Below are 20,884 nucleotides of genomic sequence, written 5' to 3'. Positions count from 1 at the left end.
GTGTAACAGGTTTTACTTGGTAGTTCTTCACAAAATAGGGCAATGTAAATCTGACTTATTTTAGTGCAAATGTGGTTTAGGAAGAAATCATTGGGAAATAAAGGAGGAAGTTGTCCTAAGATTTTACTTGCTTATTGAAATCCAGCCTTACTCATTCACTTTTCCTTGTGTAGTTTTCTTCAGTGTATCCTAGGAACTTCTCATTGGTCTGAAATGCAAATGTAGGGTGAGCATCATGTTTTGGGAACTGGTTAAGAGGAAAATACTGAAAACAGAAAACCATTGAGTCACGTTGTGCTTAGTAGTGAAGATCCAATGGACAATGATAATGGGGTTCTTGTACTGTGTATTTGACAAAAATTGGTTCAGATATGTCCAAGGGTTCAAAAACCCAGGCGAGGTAAAACTGGGGTATACATGCTTATTTCTATGAGTTTGGGCCACTTTAACTTCAGGTTACTTGGTGGTGGATGAAATCTGACCAACTGCCTGATAAACGCCTTTCAGCTGCGCTCTGCCTACTTGGAAAGCTTTTGATTTTACTTTCCCCTTCCTAATCAAGAATCTATTTCCATAGAAACACAAATAGGAAGTGCATCATGAAAGCAATTTGTCTGCTTCTGCTCCCATTTAAATGGAAATGGACTTCTACAGAGGTAAAAAAAAAAGAGCTTTAATAAGTAATATTTTCAAACACATCTCTCAAATTTAACCCTCTCAACTTATAAAGTAGTTGCTGATAGTTGAAAATTTGAAGCATAATAAGGCACTTTTGTACCTGGGCAAATTATAAGCCCTTTCACTTAAGCTAGCATAGGCTATAAACCTTGAAATGCATGCTGGTCTCAGCTGCTGTTGTCAAGGCCAATGTAACTTTACATGACAGGACCATGTCTATTTCTTTTTCCCATCAGTGGTTACCAGGGTACGTGAGGGAGTGGTTGCCCTGAGTGGGAATAACTTGGGATTTTCAGGTACATTTTTCAACAGCTTAACTCCTATGGAGCTTTTCAACTATTTCTGCATTCAATTACTTTGCCATAGATGTTAAATACTAAGCACATAGTATGTCTATGAGATGGCAAAAATGTAAGAGCTTTATGTTTTATGAGCAATTCTCCACATTCTGTTGTTGAATAAACAAAATGTTATTAATCAAGAAAAGTAAAATTTGACTTATGCAAGCTAAAATTGGAACAGGTTTAAAGTCACTTAATTTCCTACTTTTAAGGACATTTTGTAAATCAAGTTTTTTTTTCTTTCTTTATCTCTTTTTGTTATTTTTTCCTCTTTGGTGAAACATTTTGAAATAATTTTTTCACATTTTTATTTTAAATCTGCTTTTGAGCTATTTTTATTTTTGTGGTTACGTGGGCTTGACTCAGGTCCTGGGTGCTGTTCCTGAGCATCTTTGCTTGAGGTTAGCACTCTATCACTTTGAGCCATAGCTTCACTTCTGGTTTTCTGGTGGTTAATTGGAGATAAGAATCTCTTGGCCTTTTCTGCCTTGGCTGGCTTTGAGCCACAAACCTCAGATCTCAGCCTCCTGAATATCTAGGATTATAAGCGCGAGCTACCAGTGCCCCAGGCCGCTTTTAAGTTACCAAATTGAGTGTAATTTATACAAAGTTAAACAGCAACCTATGATACCTGTGATAACGTGGGATTCTTTTTGCTGTGGATGATTCACAGAGAATTCTAGCCACAGTTGTTTGAAATGTCAGGGTTCCTAAGAATCCAGAATCCTATTTTATGGATGAAATGGAGGGAATATGAGGTGGGAAAGATGACAGGAGATTGGGGAGAAACTTTTCAATGATGGTATCCTCATATAGTAGAGAAATCTATTTGAGGAATGATCTTCCTCTTTCACTGAAAACATAAAATTTACATGATTCTGTGGGGCGCCCTCTCTGAAATATTCACTACTTGATTTCCACAAAAGGCAGCAGGGCTGCCACCCAGCATTTTGTCACCTGCCTAGGAAAAGGACACTCTGGCTTTGAACCTGCAGGTTTTAAAGTAGGACTTGGAGTAGAGTTGAGCTCATTGCCAGTTGAGAAGTCTGTACTGAGAGGGTCGGGACTGGCCTTCCAAGTTTTACTTTCTGTTTTCTCTTACACATCTCAGCTGCAAATAAAGGCCACTGAATATGAAAAGACCCTTTCACAAACAAGGCTTATCATATAGCTACAATAGTCAATGTACATATGTGACAAGGGTCTTGGGAAAGGGAGCAGATGAAACAGGTGACTCTGAACAGGAAAAACTGGACACTTAGACATGTTAACCTCTAACTCCCCTGGTGCAACATTTCAAGTTCAGAAAAATAATAAAACAAATTTTAAAAGATTCTCCACAAGGAGGACAAGGATATTCCTGTTAATGCCACATTTTACTAATACCTTAGAATTTAAAATGACCGTTTAATATAAAGTCATACTTTTTTCGGTAGCTGTGTTTTATGGATAGTTTATCAGTTCATTTATGCTCATAATGTTTTCACAATAATGTGAACATGACACAATTTAAAGGATGATTGCCCCAAATTTGTTGTGTACTGTATCAATGAATTCCCCAGCATTCCTATATTCTACACAGGTAGGTGCGGGTATTCAGTGAGGCTGGGATTCGTGAAATGCTCATGGCTCTTTCCCAGACCCTGTAGCAGTGCCTGGCAGATAATACGCACTTCCTGCTATAGAGTGAATAAATGTCACAAAAGGGTGCTTCTAGGTAGCCTTAGGCTCTAAGTACTACGCATGTGCAACCTGCTTGAGTGCCGATGGACTCAGCCGGTGAGTATGAGGCCCCTGGTGTCTGTGCAAAGCTTATTCCTGTTCACCTGGTAAGTGACGGGTTCCAGCACAGCATGAGCTGTCGGGTCATGCTGGTCTGTGATTGCTGTGCATGCTGCCTACTAATTATGTGACTGTTAAAATGACCTAGTCTTGTTGGATGGGCCTTATGTTCTGAATAGAAAAACAGAAAAATCAACAGCAGTGCATGATGCAAAGATTCATGCTATTGCCTCATGACTGGACCAAGTTTGTAGTTGATATTCATCACAAGGCAGTCAGACCAAAAAGTAGCTGAATCATCATTATCTTTGATTTTAAAGTGATGAAAGCTCTGCAAAGGTAATAATAGATCTGGGTTAAAAAAATCATCCCTTATAGAGTGTGATAAAATCCCAAACAACAGTGTGCATAGATTTGTGGGTGGCAAAAAGTAGTTTTTTGTTTTTAATTTTTTGCCTGCATAGTCTTTAGCACTGGAAGGATTCCAGGCATTTAAGCTGTTGGCACCTCTTTCTCAATAGCCATTTTATTACCAAATGATTCAATAGCCGAGTTCCATTGTTCCTGTTCCATGAACAGGCCAACACTCATGACAGAAGCTTTGCCTGACTTGGATTGTTTCTACCTTAAACCCTCAGCCTGGGTCTCTGCCCATCTCAAGTCTGCTCAGAGCAGTTTCAGAAATGTTCTTTCCTCTTTCTCCACCTACTTGGATGCTCATTGTCTTCCACACTGGTGTGGCCTGGGAAGCTCTCAGCTGCCTGTTTCCCACCCATCTTCCCTTACGCTGCTACACCCCTGAGTTCTGTAGGCATGTGTTCCTTAGCCATCTGCCCTACACAGACATCTTGGTTCTGAGGATATAAACATTCTGAGTGCAAGGATCATGACAAACATTTAGCATAGATACATGCTGATCCCAACTGATCCCAACTGATCACTTTTATGCATTGGGGTATTTCCTGTCATAGCCATTTTCTCCAGAGTTCAGTACTGAAGGAGCATAAAAGAACCTCACAGCGGCTGCCCAGTTGGACTCCTTTGTAACCTCGCAGACAATACCCAATTTTCCCTTTAGCTGGAATTGGATTGTAATGTGATTTTCCTTTACTCCTTGTGGCAGATTTATGAATGTCTTATTTGGCATGTGGATGAATCACTCTGTTTCCAAAGAGAACTGGATCCTGCAGTTGCAGCCATTTTTTTCAAAGCATTCTTCTGCCTTTGGCTATCACACGATTCAAAGAACATATCAAAAAGTTGAATGTTGGGGCTGGGGATATAGCCTAGCGGCAAGAGTGCCTGCCTCGGATACACGAGGCCCTAGGTTCGATTCCCCAGCACCACATATACAGAAAATGGCCAGAAGCGGCGCTGTGGCTCAAGTGGCAGAGTGCTAGCCTTGAGCGGGAAGAAGCCAGGGACAGTGCTCAGGCCCTGAGTCCAAGGCCCAGGACTGGCAAAAAAAAAAAAAAAAAAAGTTGAATGTTCACTAACACCCTATGGTTTGATAAGGGAAGCTTCGCAGTGATGGCTCTGAATGACCAAGTGTGGTCTTACAGAAAAGACCGCTTGAGAATTTGATGGCATGATGGTAACCACTGCTTGCTCCTTTCCAATAGCCGTGTTGCTAGAAAGTCATCCAGATAGACTACAGGTGGCCCCTGTGTATTTGAGGAACGGTGCAGCCTGAAGTTTGATTCCAGTGTGTGTTTCCTCGTGTTCCATGCCACTGGTTCCTTCCTTTTGTCCTAGTGGGGGCCTATAAGCTTAGATTCATTTGCGTGAGACTGCAATTCAAGAAGCGTTTATTAATTAATGCATTGTATGACCAGGCATGCTAGCTTTCACCTCATGCATGCACTCCAGTTCATTTGTAATAATGGTTTGACATGTTGGGTGGAGAGAAACTTGGGAAATAAATCACGGTTCCTGGTAGAGAGAGAGGCTGATGTTCTTCTCAAAAGCATGCATCTTTCATGCTGTAGACCATAGTCACTAGCTTTCCTTACTGAAATCCTCAACATTCACTTCCATCTTATAGCTTAGGTAGAGTAGCACAGATTGTGGGTCCTGAGCAAATGCAAATAAAAGTGAGCATCTTATTTTTATTTTATTTATTTATTTATTTATTTATTTTTGCAAGTATTGCTTTTGTAGTTGTTTGTCTTTTTTTACCCTGTGTCTCTCAATTTGGTATTCCCTTTCAATTTCCTGCTTCCAATACCAGTATACACGGTTTCCAATATACTCAGATAAGATTACAGAGATAGTGTAGGTACAACCACAGGAAGGTGATACAAGAACATCATCAATAATAGAAGCTACAGATATACATGGGATGTTGAAAGTAGTTACAACTGTGATATAACAATTGTTTCCATAGCATGGAGTTCATTTCACTTAGCATCATCTTAGGTGTTCATAAAGGTATAGCTATTGGGCCTTGTGATGCTCTGCTATGACTTGTCTAAACCTGTACTAATTATTCCCAATAAGGGAGACCATAGAGTCCATGTTTCTTTGGGTCTGGCTCACTTATTTTTTTTTAAACATTTCTATCTCAATGTGACAACAAATTCTAACAGTACAGACAGTCAGAGCTAAAAAGTAAAATCCTCTCTCCTCCCTTCCTGTACTCATTGACTCCTAGAGTCTGAAGTGAATGCAAAGCAGTCTTTGACTATCCTTTCTGAAAAAATGCTGGTATCAGACAGTGGAAAGCTTCTTCTCTGAGCCACATACCAGGGCTGTGCAAGTGAAGGTCGTAGCTCCTGTCCTCAGGGTGCATGCTGTCTTCTGGCAGGATGGTGAGGTTATGGAGGGCTGCAGGGAGAGAACAAGAGGTATTTGAGCTCAACTGAGTAGGAAACCATCTCTGGGACCATGTTGCTATGGCAATCCTGCCTGTGCCCTTGGACCTCAAAGCAAAAGGATAATTTGTTAGTTGCCAGTGGTGATGGAGTTACAGGAAAAGTTCCTCCCTCCTGCTCTAGAGAAAATTCCATTGAGTTCTCACCGGCTGCCGACCAGGCTGTTTTGGAACAATAAGCATAGGATAAGAGGCCTTCATAATTGAAATTATTTGTACCCTTTCTGTAACTTTCTAGAGAACACTCCCCATCTTTGTCAGGTGAGCGGATGAGCAGGCTCTGTGCTTGCATCATGTGGCCTTGGTCTCCTTTGCCCAGAGCCAAAATCTGTATAGTTTTGCTTGTTCCTGGTAGTGGTGGCTGTGCTTGATTCTGAATTATTCTAGACACTAGGCCTTAGCATACTCAGTTTTGCTTTTTTTTCAGACCAAGGAAATTTCCAGGCTTCACTTCTGCAGCACAGAAACCTCATGGTTGAGGGCCTGAGTACTTAACACAGTCACCACAGTTACCACAAGTATCATGGTGGATTTAGCTCCTCATAGGGTCAGTACATACAGTCACCAGAAATAACAGCAATGGTCTCAATCTGGACTCAGCTTTTGTGCTCTGTATGTTCAACAAGCTGGTAGGGTTGAAACTCTCTCTTTAAGCAGTGTCCTGGGCTTTCAAAAGGAGAAATACTTGTCAACAGTACTCACAAAAATTAACCTTCAGATGTAGAAAGGGTACCTCTTAATACAAGCATGGCTGTAATATGGAGATGAAAGGGAAAAGTGATTCCATTTCTAGTGTATTTGGTTCCTTATTTATTAGAAAGAATTGTCACATCAGGCTGGAATATCTCACTTTTTCTCTGGTGATAGAAGCAAAGTCCTCATCAGTTTTCAATAGTGGTTTAATAGGAAGAAAATCAGCAATGCTTTTGTGTTCATATCTGTGTCCTTGATTTTGTTAGTATAAGCAGGGTAAAGACCTACAGTGAAGTTCTACTGGGAAAATCACATGATTTCAGAAATGTTTGTCTTTAGATGTTGTGCTATATAGTATTCTTCTAAAGGCCCCAAACTCCAGAAAGATCTACTTCTGCTCCACAGGCTCTATTGCCTTCTTTCCTACATGGAGTCAAGATGATAATCATTTATAGACTCTCTCTAGAGTGGATCTGGGATTTGGTGAAGGGGAAGAAGAAGGGAAACATGAAGTATTAATGACTCCTGGGTACTCATAGGGATACTACACACACTAAGTGAACAAAGAAACCACCTCTCATAATGACAATTCACTGTATCTTCTGTCTTTTGTGGAATTGTAATTATTGAACAAGATTGCATTGCTTATGTTAGTGTGCATCTCAGGATACTAGGCGCAAGGTTACAAGATGACCACGACCCAGGAAACTGACTGCATTTTTGTCTTTGAATCATCTCTACTTCAAATAGCCCAAAGTGAACTCAAGATGCCATTGTTAGTCTTCACATATACCATACTCCCATCTGATTCTATAACTTTGCAGATATTTCACTTGCTTGTTTCTGCGTTACTTACTCATAATCCAACTTATTCTTTCGTGTGTGTGTGTGTGTGTGTGTGTCTGTGTGTGTGTGTGTGTGTGTCTGTGTCTGTGTCTGTGTGTGCTGGTATAGGGCTTGAATGCAGGGCCTGGTCATTGTCCCTGAACTTTTTTTTCTTGCATTCTGCCACTTGAGCCACAGCTCCACCTATGGCTTTTTGGTGATTAATTGGAGATGATAGTCTAATGGACTTCCCTGTCTAGGCTGGCTTTAAATCTGGGTACTCAGCTCTCAGCCTCCTGAGCATCTAGAACTACAGACATTTGCCATTGGTGTCCAGCTCAACTTATCTTTTCAATCTCAGATCAAAGGTAATGACTAAGGTAACCATCTTACTACAGCTCTCATAGCTCTCTGTACATTTACTGGCTTTAGTCAATGATTTTTATATGTATTACATGGTTATCAGATCAATGTCTGCTCAAAGGACAATAAATTATTTGAAGGCAGAATTATGTTTATGTTGATTCAACAAATTCATATTGGCTGTAATATTCATTGGTATTTATAAGTGTTCTAAATTATGGTTTTTATAAAAGGCTGACCCTGTCTTAAGACTTTCTCTACTATTCTCCTGGGATTAATTCCTGCATATGATGATATATGAACCAGAATTAAATAGGTTGCCAGGCAACCAATGAATTTTTGTAAAATTTAAAAGCAAATTTATGCATGCACAGAAACTGAGTTAAGACAGATATATTGAAAGCTCTGTTGGCGTGCTGTCTTATCATCTGTATAGTAACCCTGATGTTCAGATAGACATTTCATTGAGCCCAGACACATTTCTATGTCCTTCAACAGTGAACTAGACCATTTTCTATCCCATTCCACATCTTCTGCTTCATTTCCCTGTTTTGAAAGCATCAAATCATGTTGAGAAGAGCGGAAGGGTGTAAATGTGCTTCTGGACCCATAAAAATTTACAGCCCAGATAGAGCATGATTCAAAATGCCTATACCACTCTCTGCAGGGTTTCAGTCAATGTCATACTGCAAAAATCCTTTTCTTATTACAAGTTTCACCAGATTTAGGACTCCTCAGCTTCCTTTACAGGCAAGGGATCAGAGAAAGTCACCGCAGGCACTCAGCTTATTTATTAAAGTCCTGTTATATTTGGACCCAGCATGAAAGCCATCAATTCTTATATATTTTAATCAGGATTAATTATGTTTATCTTGCTGTATTTTACAAGATGATACTTTAACTACCACCAACACTGTTATATAAAACTCTATATACAAATATTTCCCTTTTTATTGTATTGATATGTGCATTTACTCCTGCAATAAGTACAGAAGTTTATGTTTACATTTGTTAAAAAAATGAGGACACTTTTCCTTTATTTTTCTTCAACATAGATTAATCTTATTTTCAGATCATTAATATGTCATATAAAAATTTAAACCCTGGTTTCAAGTTTTGTAAAAATCATTTTGGGGTTTAATTTGAGCAGAATTTACAGACTGAAGTGATACAAATTTGATAGCTTTTAATATCTTGCCTTTCATCCAAATGTGAATATATGCGCATGTAGTTTCCTTTAATGTTGTCCCTTCATAAGTGACTAATTAATTAATTAAATTTTAACCCTTCTTATTTGAACATTGCTAATAGTTAACAGGGTCCTATTCTTTTCTTGCCCTCTGGTATTATTTCTTTCCTTGGAAATTGTATCTGGCCCTGTGTTATGGCTCATACTTGTAATCTTAGCTACTTAAGAGGCTGAGGTCTGAGGACTGTAGTTTGAAGCCAGCCTGGGCAGGAAAGTCTATGAAACTTTTATCTCCAATTAATCTACCAACAAAGCTAGAAGTGAAGTTGTGGTTCTGTGGCAGAGCACTAGCCACGAGCAAAAAAGCTCAGGGACAATACTCAGGCTTTGAGTTCAGTCCCAGGACCAGTGTAAAATAAATAATAAATAAATAAACAAACAAAATTGTAGGTAACAGGGTCTATTTCCTATAGTTCAGTGGAGCTGCCTTTCAACTCTGTTTTCTGAAAATCCTACTTCTTTCCTTACCCAAGATCAGCCACATTTAAGGAGATATTCAAGCCTGACAGGCTGATGTCATAATGATGGGCATGTAAAAGGCAACCTAAGTTAGACAGATCATGACACACTACATCACTGATCGCCTTTTAGCAGCTGTGTTGAACGTAGAAAGGTCACATTACCTTGAATCCATCCTGGCTCTTGAATGTTTTTCTGTACTGATGTGATACCAATCTACTTTTGATTTTTCAAAGACTGTTCTGAGCAAAGAAATTTAGGTATCACCTGCAAAAAGAAAAGATTCTCCAGAGATGCTAGCTTTCATGTAATTCAGGGAAGCTGAGGGAGTTTAGAATTGATGTGTGAAAAGAAAGCCAATCCATGTCTCTCCTTTTGATGTGGTAATGAAGTTCTCAAAGTAGTGAACATGAGCACATAGAACAGCTGGGCAGTTTGGAGGTGGGTGCAACATAAGATAGTGCTATTCTTCTCTTGTGTGCTTCACGATCACAGACTTAACACCTAGAGTGCTCACTTTCTGCTTTCCAGTGCCTTGTGTTGAGTAAATCATGAGATATTTTGAATGTGTTGATTGAGATAATATTGTAATGATATCTCCCTAAATCAAGTCTTTTCATGACATCAAAGAAATGACAGTTTTAGGACTATGATTACCAAGAAAAGACAAAAAGACACATCCTATTTTTATATTGTCTTATAGTCTTTCTTCTTTATTTCTTCCTCTCTTTCTTTTCTCTATTTTTTCCTTTCACTTTTTTCTTTTCTTTCCTTCTTCCTCCCTTCCTTCTTTCCTTTCTTCCCTTTTCTCCTCCTCCTTCTTTTTTCTTTCTTCCTTTGTCTTCCTCCTCCTCCTCTTCCTCCTTTACCTCCTCTTCTTCCTCTTCCTCTCCCATCCTCTTCCTCTTGCTCCCCTTTTCATCTTGCTTCTTCATCATCTTCTTCTTCCACCTCCTCCTCCTTCTTCTTCCTCTCTTTCTTCTCCTCCTCCTCTTCCTCCTCCTCCTCCTCCTCCCCCCTCCTCCCCCTCCTCCCCCTCCTCCCCCTCCTCTCCCTCCTCCCCCTCCTCCCCCCTCCCTCCTCCTCCTCCTCCTCCTCCTCCTCTTCCTCCTCCTTCTTTTCTTCTGTATTAGTACTGGAGCTTGAACTCTCAGGGCTCTATTCCTGGGATTTTTCTTTTGGTGTACTATTCCTGGGCTTTTTCTTTTGGTAGTGGTTAATTAGAGAAAAGAGTCTTAAAGACATTCTTGGCCAGAGTTGGCTTTGAAAAGCTATCTCAGATAGCCCTCTGAAAAGCTGGAATTGCAGGTGTGAACCCCTGGTGCCTGACTTCAGAATTACTCTTGAAGTATAAAACTGGATTGAAATACAGAGAGAGAGAGAGAGAGAGAGAGAGAGAGAGAGAGAGAGAGAGAGAGAGAGAGAGAGAGAGAGAGAGAGAGAACACTTGCCCTGATGAATTGGAATCAGAGATGAGTTCAAGGTCTTCGAAAGATCCATTGGTGTCCTCTTGAATCTCAATCCACTTTGTGCATACGAGGATATGTGTCATGATAAAGAATGACGCCTGGGGAAGGATCAGCTCACAGGGTACTGTGCATAAGTTTAGATGTGGTTGGCAATTACAATGTGGCTATGCACACTAAAAAGACTTTACTGAATATGCAGGGAATTCAGTAAAGTGTGAAGATAGTCATGGTTTTGTCATTAGCTAATAAACTTGCATTAGAGAGAAGGAACTATTTTAAGGCCATCTGAATAAGAAGAAAAAAACATCTTTAAGGAAGAAAAATAATATTCAAGTCATTGCAATACCCAGATAAAGCCTAACACTCTTTTATAAAAATACAATGATATCCAGCATTCCACATGATAAATTTATACTATGGCAAAAATAAATTTCTACACATACAAAGAACCAAGGAGTGCAACAATTAACTGAAAAACATCTTGTAATAGAAATAGGCATTTAAATGCCATGTGTTTTGGGCTATTAGTAATACATTTTATAATTTTAAGATTCTTATATGAGATATGAATATGGATGACAGTAGAACTGAAAAATTTATAAGAAGATAGTAATAATATATCCTTTAGAATTAAAGTAGTCATGAAAATGAAATTTTTATTATGCGTGATGGCATAATTACAGACTTCAAGATTACAGCAGAAAAGACCACATATTTGAAGATGTGGCAATATATAACATATGAAAAGTGAAGAATGGAGAGAGAACTCAGACATAAACATCAAAGAATATAACATAAACATCAAAGAATCTCCGATGACATGTGAAAAGTATTAATAAATCTATATGGACGGAAAAACTATATCTGAAGACTTAATGGCCAAAATGTTTCCAAATCTAATGAAAATTTATAATCTACAACTCAAAGAATCTCAATTAGCTATTGGGCTCTTGTGATCCTCTGCTGTGACTAGTCTAAACCTGTGCTAATTATTCCCTATGAGGAATAGAGTCCATTTTTCTTTGGGTCTGGCTCACTTCACTTAGTATAATTTTTTTCCAAGTTCTTCCATTTCCTTATGAATGGGACAATGTCATTCTTTCTGATATAGGCATAAAATTCCATTGTGTATATGTACCACATTTTCCTGATCCATTCATCTACTGAGGGGCATCTGGGTTGGTTCCATATTCTAGCTATGACAAGTTGTGCTACGATTAACATTGTTGTGCTGGTGGTTTTAGTATGTTCTTGTTTGTGGTCTTTTGGGTAGATGCCCAAAAGTGGGGCTGCTGGGTCATAGGGGAGCTCTATGTTTAGCCTTCTGAGGAATCTTCATACTGCTTGCCAGAGTGGCTGAACCAGTTTACATTCCCAGCAACAATAAAGTAGAGTTCCCTTTTGGCCACATCCCCTCCAGCATTTGTTATTGTTAGTTTTCTTGATATAGGACATTCTTACTGGGGTGAGATGGAATCTCAATGTTGTTTTGATTTGCATTTCTTTTATGGCCAGTGATGTAGAGCACTTTTTCATATGTCTCTTGGCCATTCTCATTTCCTCATCAGAGAAGTCTCTTTTTAAGTCTTTAGCCCACTTGTTGAGGGGGCTGTTGGTTCTTTGATGTTTTGTTTTGGAGGAATTTAATTTTTTTAGTTCTGCATATATTTTAGAGATGAGGCCTTTGTCCGTTGAATTGCCAGTAAAGATCTTTTCCCAATCTGTGGGCTTTCTGTTTATCTTGCAAACTATGTCCTTTGCCCTGCAGAAGCTCTGCAGTTTGGTGCAGTCCCATTTGTCCAACCTTTCTTTGATTTGTAGCATTTCTGGGTCTTTATTAAGGAAGTTTCATCCTGTGCAAAGGAGCCCAAGTGTTTCTCCTACACCTTCTTTTAGTGTTTTCAGGGTATCTGTTTTAATTTCGAGGTCTTTGATCCATTTGGAATTGATTTTGGTGCAGGGTGATATATAAGTATCTAGTTTTAGTTTGTTGCATGTGTTGAACCAGTTTTGCCAGCACCATTTATTGAAGAGGCTATCTTTCTTCCATCCTATTTCTTTAGCTCCTTTATCAAAGATTAAGTATGCATAGTTCTCTGGGTTCATTTCTGGGTCTTCAATTCTGTTCCATTGGTCTTCAGGCCTGTTCTGGTGCCAATACCAAGCTGTTTTTATTACTATAGCTTTATAATACAGCTTGAAGTTTGGTATTGTAATTCCTCCAGCACTGTTCTTTCTGCTTAGGATTGTTTTTGCTATTCAGGGTCTTTTATTGTTCCATATGAATTTCTGGATTACTTCCTCTATTTCATTAAAAATGGTATTGGGATATTAATGGGTATTGCATTGAATTTGTTGATAGCCTTTGACAATATTGCAATTTTGACTATATTAATCCTTCCAAACCAGGAGCATGGGAGGTTTTTCCATTTCCTTAGTTCTGCCTTAATTTCGTTTTTCATGTTTTTAACGCTCTCATCATAGAGGTCTTTCACTTCTTTGGTTAAGGTTATTCCAAGGTATTTTATGTTTTTTGAGGCTATTGCAAAAGGAGTTGCTTTCCTGATTTCGGCCTCGGTTTTCAGGTCATTGGTGTATAGAAAGGCCATTGATTTTTGAGGGTTTATTGTATATTCTGCTACTTTGCCAAAGTTTTGGATCAGCTATAGTAGCTTGGGAGTAAGAATCTATTGGGTTTTTTTAGGTATAGGATCATGTCATCTGTGAAGAGAACAAGTTTAACTTCATCTTTTCCTATTTGGATCCCCTTTATGTTTTCTTCTTGTCTAATTTCTCTGGCTAGGAATTCTAGTGCTATGTTGAAGAGGAGAGGAGAGAGCGGACATCCCTGTCTTGCTCCTGATTTTAAAGGGAATGGCTTTAGCTTTTCACCATTTAGAATTATGCTTGCTATGGGTCTGTCATAGACTGCCTTTATTATATTCAGGAATGTTCTCTGTAATCCCATTTTTTCCAGGGCTTTTATCATAAATGGGTGCTGGATTTTATTGAACGCCTTTTCCGCATCTAGAGATATAATCATGTGATTCTTTCCTTTGCTCTGGTTGATGTGGTGGATTACATTAATTGACTTGCATATATTGAACCAACTTTGCATCCCTGGGATGAATCCAGTTTGATCATGGTGTATAATTTTTTTGATGACCTGTTGAAGTCGATTGGCCAGAATTTTGTTGAGAATTTTTGCAGCTATGCCCCTATGAACGCATAAGATGATGCTAAGTGAGATGAACTCCATGTTATGGAAACGAGTGTTATATCACTGTTGTAATTACGTTCAACATGCCATGTGAAACTGTAGCTTCTTTTGTTGATGATTTTCTTGTGTCCCTTTCTTGTGGTTGTACCTAAGCTATCACTGTATCTCATCTGAGTACACTGGATACTGTACATACTGGTATTAGAACTAGGGAAGTGAAAGGGAATATCAAAATCGAGAGACAAAGGATAAAAGACAAATGACTCCAAAAGCAATACTTGCAAAACCATTTGGTGTAAACCAACTGAACAACTCATGGCAGGACAGGGAAAGGGGGAGAGGGGAATGAGAGAGGAGGTTAAAAACAGTACAAGAAGTGTACCCAAGGCCTAAAGTATGAAGCTGTAACCTCTCTGTACATCACTTTGACAATAAATCAGCATAAAAAGAATCTCAATTAGTCTTAAGATAGGCATAAGAAAAAAATCATAGTTATATTATGATTAAAATACTTGAAATAATAAAATGACAAGTTCAAAAGCAGCCAGAGGAATACTGAAAAACAAAATGATACAAAACTATATGTAACTCTAGTTTGGTGAAAAGAAACTGTGCGTGTCAGAGGACTATTTAATTATCTCTTTAAAGTAGTAAAAGAAATAAGAATGCCCATATAACTTTTATCAAGAAAAAAAATCACTCAAATATGAACATCAATTAAAGTTTCATATTAACAAATACTGATAGGCTTTGTTCTTAGCCAATTTACATTATACAAAATGTTAAAAAATTTTCTTTAGATTTAAATAAAATGATACAAGCTAAGATCTTGCAGCTCCTCCCTCCATCTCCCCCCCTCCAAAATAAAGAAATGTACTTTAATGGAATTGCAATCATAGGGGAAAATAGAAATGATACATTTTAAGATACTTTCTAAATATGATTATGTTTTAAAAATAATATTAGTATCTTGAAAATAGATCCTGGTGAATCATACTATCTATGATATTAGACAGTCATGGTACAAAGAGAAAGAAAGAATGTCAAGAGGTTCATAAATTCTTAAAAAGGGCAGGGGGACAAAGACAGGTCCAACAAGATAAGCTCTATGTGAACTGTGACTTCCTAAGACTCATAAGGAGAGGTAGCAATCAAAAGAATAAGACTCCACAGGAAGTTACGCCTGCCTGTGTGCTCAGGGAGAGAAAGTGGGAGAATCTTCCCAACATGGTTAAACAAAAATGAAAGATTAGATAGGAAAAAGAGAAATCCTCTGCCCAACATTTATGCCTAGGGAGAAACTGTAGTATTAAAACCATTAAGAAAATGTATAACATTCTTAAATCCAGGACTGATTATTTGGGGACAGAATAAGATTTATTTGTAATTTATAATTAGACAAAGAATGAAGAAGGCAGAAGAAGAAATGAAATAAACATTAAAAAACAGCAAGAGGGTGCTTAAGGCGATCCACTCGGGTTGTCCAGGAAAGTAGAGCCAGGAGCAAGGAAAGTAGAGCAAGGAGGGGGAGAGTTTGAAAGAAGGAGGTGGGGATGAGAGGAGAGGGAAAGAGAGTGTGGGCGAAACAGAGAAGAGAGAGAGAGGAAGAGGGAGAGAAAGAGAAAGAAGGGGGAGACAGAGAAGAGTTCATTTGGAGAAATTCATGTACTTAATTGTAGGGCTTGCAAATCTAAAACTTGGAGAGCGGGCTGTCAGACTGGAGACTTAGAGAGGCGATGTTGTAGGTCAAGATCACAGGTATTTTGGAGGCACAAGTATCTCTTCCTTGGAAAATGTCAGTGTTTTTTCTATTAAAGTCTTCAACAATGGAATAAAGCTACCTACATTATAAAGGGCAATCTGCATCACCCAAAGTTTATATATTTAAATATTAATCATGCATGAAACATACTTCCACAGAGACATCTAGAGTGTCTTTTATTAAATATGTGGGTGCTATGGCCTAGCCAAATCAACACACAAAATTAATCACCAGAGACTTCTTTTCAAACACAATCACAAATTAATCATTTTAAGATATAAATTGGCTAAATATTCCATGTAAAAACAAAACTATCAGGCTGAGTAATAAAGCACAACCCAATAAATGGTATCAAACATTAACAAATACAGAGACACGTGCAAAATATAAATAGATAACATACCATGTAAAAACACTATCCATAGGGAGTAGAAGTGTCAATATTAATAATATTCTCTGGAACATAGAAAAATATTCCTCAATAATACTCTGACAAGGAGACAAAAAGATGAATGCCAGTGAGTTCCATAAATTTGTAAGCCTAGCTACTGGGAAGACTGAAAACTGGAGGATCATAGTTCCAGACTAGTCCTCAAAGATAACTTTGTAAGGCAGCTAACTAATTATGATAGTACACTTGTCATCTTAGCCACCACAGAAAGCCTAAAACAGTCACCTGCAGGTGACTAGTAAAAAATGGAGGTGGAGGCATGGTTCAGTGGTAGAGAACCTGTCCAAGCACAAGACTCTATGGTTGAACTCCAGTACTAACAATAGAAAATAAAACAAAATGAAAGAAACTAAAATAAAAAATGTGGTGAAACAAAGAAGACACAAAAATTCTAAACCTAAGTGCATATGTATGTATGTACATCAAAGTATTTATATAATTAGGCAAGAAAGGAAGGAACTAACAAGTCTATAATTATCATTAGGGATTTAATATTTGTCTGCTAGAAATTGGCAAATCCAGGGGACAAAGGCAAGTAAGGATGGAAAGTACTTGACCAGGACCGTAGAACAGCGGGAATCTAAAGGACAGATTGTTAACTTCTTTTTTTTTTTTTTTTTTTTTTTTTCTTTTTTTTTTTTTTATTTTTTATTTATTTTTTTTTTTATTATCAATTGAACATAAATTTTTTTTTTTTTTACAAGGTGCTGTGCAAAGAGGGTGCAGTTACATAGTAGGGCATTGTGTACATTTCTTGTGATATCTTACAACCTGTTTTCCCATCCCTTGTCTAGGTCAGGTAGACCCATATGCAGTATACAATGTATCAAGCACATATACAGTGTTCACAGACTTGGTCTCTACTGTCTCTCCATCTCCCTTTGTTAACAGTCATATATCAGGGAGATCATGCCCCTTTGTTTTCTGTGTTCTAGGCTTGTCTCACTCAACATTATTTGTTCGAGTTCTGACCATTTCCCTGCAAATAACAATATTTCACCATTCCTAATCGCTATGTAGTATTCCATTGTGTATAAGTACCATATTTTTTGGATCCATTCATCTGTGGAGGGGCATCTGGGTTGTTTCCAAATTTTGGCTATTGTGAATTGTGCTGCGATAAACATGGAAGTACAAATGTCCTTTTGATATCTTGGGTTTTGCTGTTTAGGATAGATGCCTAGGAGTGGTATGGCTGGGTCATAGGGTAGGTCTATATTGAGCTTTTTGAGAAACCTCCATACTGTTCTCCAAAGTGGCTGTACTAATTTGCACTCCCACCAACAATGGAGAAGGGTTCCTCTTTCCCCACAGCCCCTCCAGCATTTGTTGTTTCCTGAGTTCAGAGTATAGGCCATTCTAACTGGGGTGAGGTGGTATCTCAGGGTTGTTTTTATTTGCATTTCCTTTACTAGCAGGGATGTTGAGCATTTCCTCATGTGTTTCTTTGCCATTTTTATTTCTTCTCTTGTGAAGTCTCTCTTTAGCTCTTTTGCCCATTTCCTAATAGGTTTATTGGGCTTGGAGGGGCTTAGTTTTTTGAGTTCTCTGTAGATGACAGATATCAGGCCTTTGTCTGTTGCTGTGCTGGTAAATATCCTTTCCCATATCGTTGGCTGTCTTTCTATTTTGGTGGCTATGACCTTAGCTGTGCAGAAACTTTTTAATTTGTAGTAGTCCCATTTGTTGAGTCTTTCCCCTATTTGTTGTGCTCCTGGGACTCTATTCAGGAAGTTCCTTCCTGTGCCTATAAGTTCTAGTGTCTTTCCTACTCTGTCCTTCAGTAGTTTCAAGGATTCAGGTCTGATGTTGAGGTCCTTGATCCATTTTGAGTTGATCTTGGTGCATGGTGATAGGCTTGGGTCTACTTTGAGTTTTCTGCATATGGCTGCCCAGTTCTCCCAGCACCAGTAGTTGAAGAGGCTATGTTTATTCCATTGTATGTCTTTAGCTCCTTTGTCGAATATCAGTTGGCTGTAAGAGTGCGGTTTTATTTCTGGGTCTTCAATTCTAATCCACTGGTCTTCCGATCTGTTTTTATACCAATACCATGCTGTTTTTGTTATGATGGCCTTGTAGTAGAGCTTGAAGTCTGGTATGGTGATACCTCCTGCACTATGTTTTTTGCCTAGAATTGCTTTGGCTATTCTAGGTTTTTTGCTGTTCCATATGAACTTATGGATTGGTTTCTCTATTTCAGTGAAGAATGTGGCTGGGATTTTGATAGGTATTGCATTGAATTTGTATAACAATTTGGGCAGTATGGCCATTTTCACTATATTGATTCTGCCTACCCATGAGCATGGGAGGTCTTTCCATCTCCTTGTGTCTTCTTTGATTTCCCTTATTAGATTTTTGTAGTTTTCATTGAATAGGTCCGTCACGTCCTTGGTTAAGTTGATCCCTAGGTACTTTATTCTTTTTTTGGCTACTGTAAATGGAATCGTTTCCATAATTTCCTTTTCTGTTTGTCTATTGCTGGTGTACAGAAAAGCTGCTGACTTTTGTGGATTGATTTTGTATCCTGCTACTTTGCCAAATTGGTTTATTAGATGTAGGAGTTTGGGTACTGAGTTTTTTGGGTCCTTGAGATATAAGATCATGTCGTCTGCGAATAGGGATAACTTGATTTCTTCCTTGCCGATGTGGATCCCTTTGATGTCCTCCTCTTGCCTTATTGCTATGGCTAGGGATTCCAGTACTATGTTGAACAGAAGTGGGGAGAGTGGGCATCCTTGTCTTGTTCCTGTGTTTAGGGGGAATGATTTAAGTTTCTCTCCATTTAATATGATATTAGCAGTTGGTCTGTTGTATATGGCTTTTATTGTTTTGAGGAATGTTCCATCTATTCCTGTTCTCTCCAAAGCTTTTAATAGGTATGGATGTTGTATTTTGTCAAAGGCTTTTTGGGCATCGACTGAGATAACAATGTGATTCTTGATTTTAGTTCTGTTTATGTGGTGAATTACATTGATTGATTTACGGATGTTGAACCATCCTTGTGACTGAGGGATGAAGCCTACTTGGTCATGATGTATGATATTCTTGATCACTTTCTGGATCCTGTTAGCTAATATTTTATTGAGGAGCTTTGCATCTGTGTTCATTAGTGATATTGGTCTGTAGTTCTCTTTTTTTGTTGGATCTTTGCCTGGTTTGGGGATGAGTATGATATTAGCTTCGTAGAATGAGTTCGGGATTTTTCCCTCCGTTTCTATTTCGCGGAAGAGTTTGAGGAGTATTGGAATTAGCTCCTCACTAAAGGTTTTGTAGAATTCATTGGTGAATCCATCTGGGCCTGGGCTTTTCTTAGTAGGGAGGTTCTTGATTACCTCCTGTATCTCACCGTAAGTTATTGGTTTATTTAGTTGATTTATTTCTTCTTGGTTCAGTTTGGGCAGTTTGTACTTCTCTAAGAATTGATCCATTTCTGTAAAATTATTGTTTTTTGTTGAGTAGAGGTTTTGGAAATAGCTCCTTATGATTGTTTGAATATCGTGTGTATTTGTTGTAATTTTTCCTGTGGAGTCCCTGATTTTACGTATATGAGTCTCTTCTCTTCTTTTTTTTGTGAGTCTTGCAAGGGGTCTGTCAATTTTGTTTATTTTCTCAAAGAACCAGCTTTTAGTCTTATTTATTTGTTGAATGGTCTTTCTATTTTCAATCAGATTTATCTCTTCTTTAATCTTTGTAATCTCTCCCCTCCTAGTCGTTTTAGATTCTGTCATTTCTTGTTTCTCCAGTTGTTTTAGTTTCATCGTGAGGGTATTCACCTGCTCTGCTTCCATTCTTTTAATGTGGGTACTGAGTGCAATGATCTTGCCCCTCAGTACTGCCTTAGCTGTGTCCCATAGGTTTCTTTGTGATGTGTTTTCTTTGTCATTGTGGCTTATGAATTCGTTGATTTCATCTTTAATTTGATCTGTGGCCCAAGTGTTGGATAGCAGCGTGGGGTTTAGCCTCCAAGAGTGTGTATAGGCTCTGTGGTATCCTTTGTTGTTGAGGGTTACCTTTAATCCACTGTGATCAGATATAATACATGGGATGATGTCAATTCTTTTGTATTTGCTGAGGTTCTTTGTGTGGGCTATGACGTGGTCTATTTTGGAATATGATCCATGGGCTGCTGAAAAGAAGGTGTATTGGGTCTCTGTAGGGTGGAAGGTTCTATATAGGTCTGTTAGATCCATTTGGGCAATGGTGTTATTTAGGTCCTCAGCTCCCTTACTAATCCTCTGGGTGTTGGATCTGTCTCTTGGAGAGAGAGGAGTATTAAAGTCACCCACTATGATTGTGTTTGCATCTATCTTGCTCTGTAATTCTGTGAGAATTTGCTTGACATATGTCGGGCCTCTTTTGTTCGGTGAGTATACATTTATCACCGTGATGTCTTGATTCTGGATTTTTCCTTGTATCAATATGTAGTGTCCTTCTTTGTCTTTTTGAGTGGACTTTAAAGAGAAATCCAGCTTGTCTGAGATCAGGATGGCTACACCTGCCGTTTTGGTGGGTGCATTTGCTTGGTAGATCTTGCTCCATCCTTTCATTCGAAGCCTGTTTTTGTCCCTTGCTGTAAGGTGGGTCTCTTGTAGACAACAGATGTCAACTTTTTGCTTGCGGATCCATTCTGCCAGTCTGCTCCTCTTGATCGGGGAGTTTAAGCCATTTATATTTAAAGAGATCAAGGATAAGGGTGTTTTTTCTCCTTCCATTTTCTTGT

Source organism: Perognathus longimembris, chromosome 16 (genome assembly GCF_023159225.1).
Source record: "Perognathus longimembris pacificus isolate PPM17 chromosome 16, ASM2315922v1, whole genome shotgun sequence".
Taxonomy (NCBI): domain Eukaryota; kingdom Metazoa; phylum Chordata; class Mammalia; order Rodentia; family Heteromyidae; genus Perognathus; species Perognathus longimembris.
The sequence above is the reverse complement of the archived record's forward strand: the minus strand, read 5'-3'. Positions refer to the sequence as shown.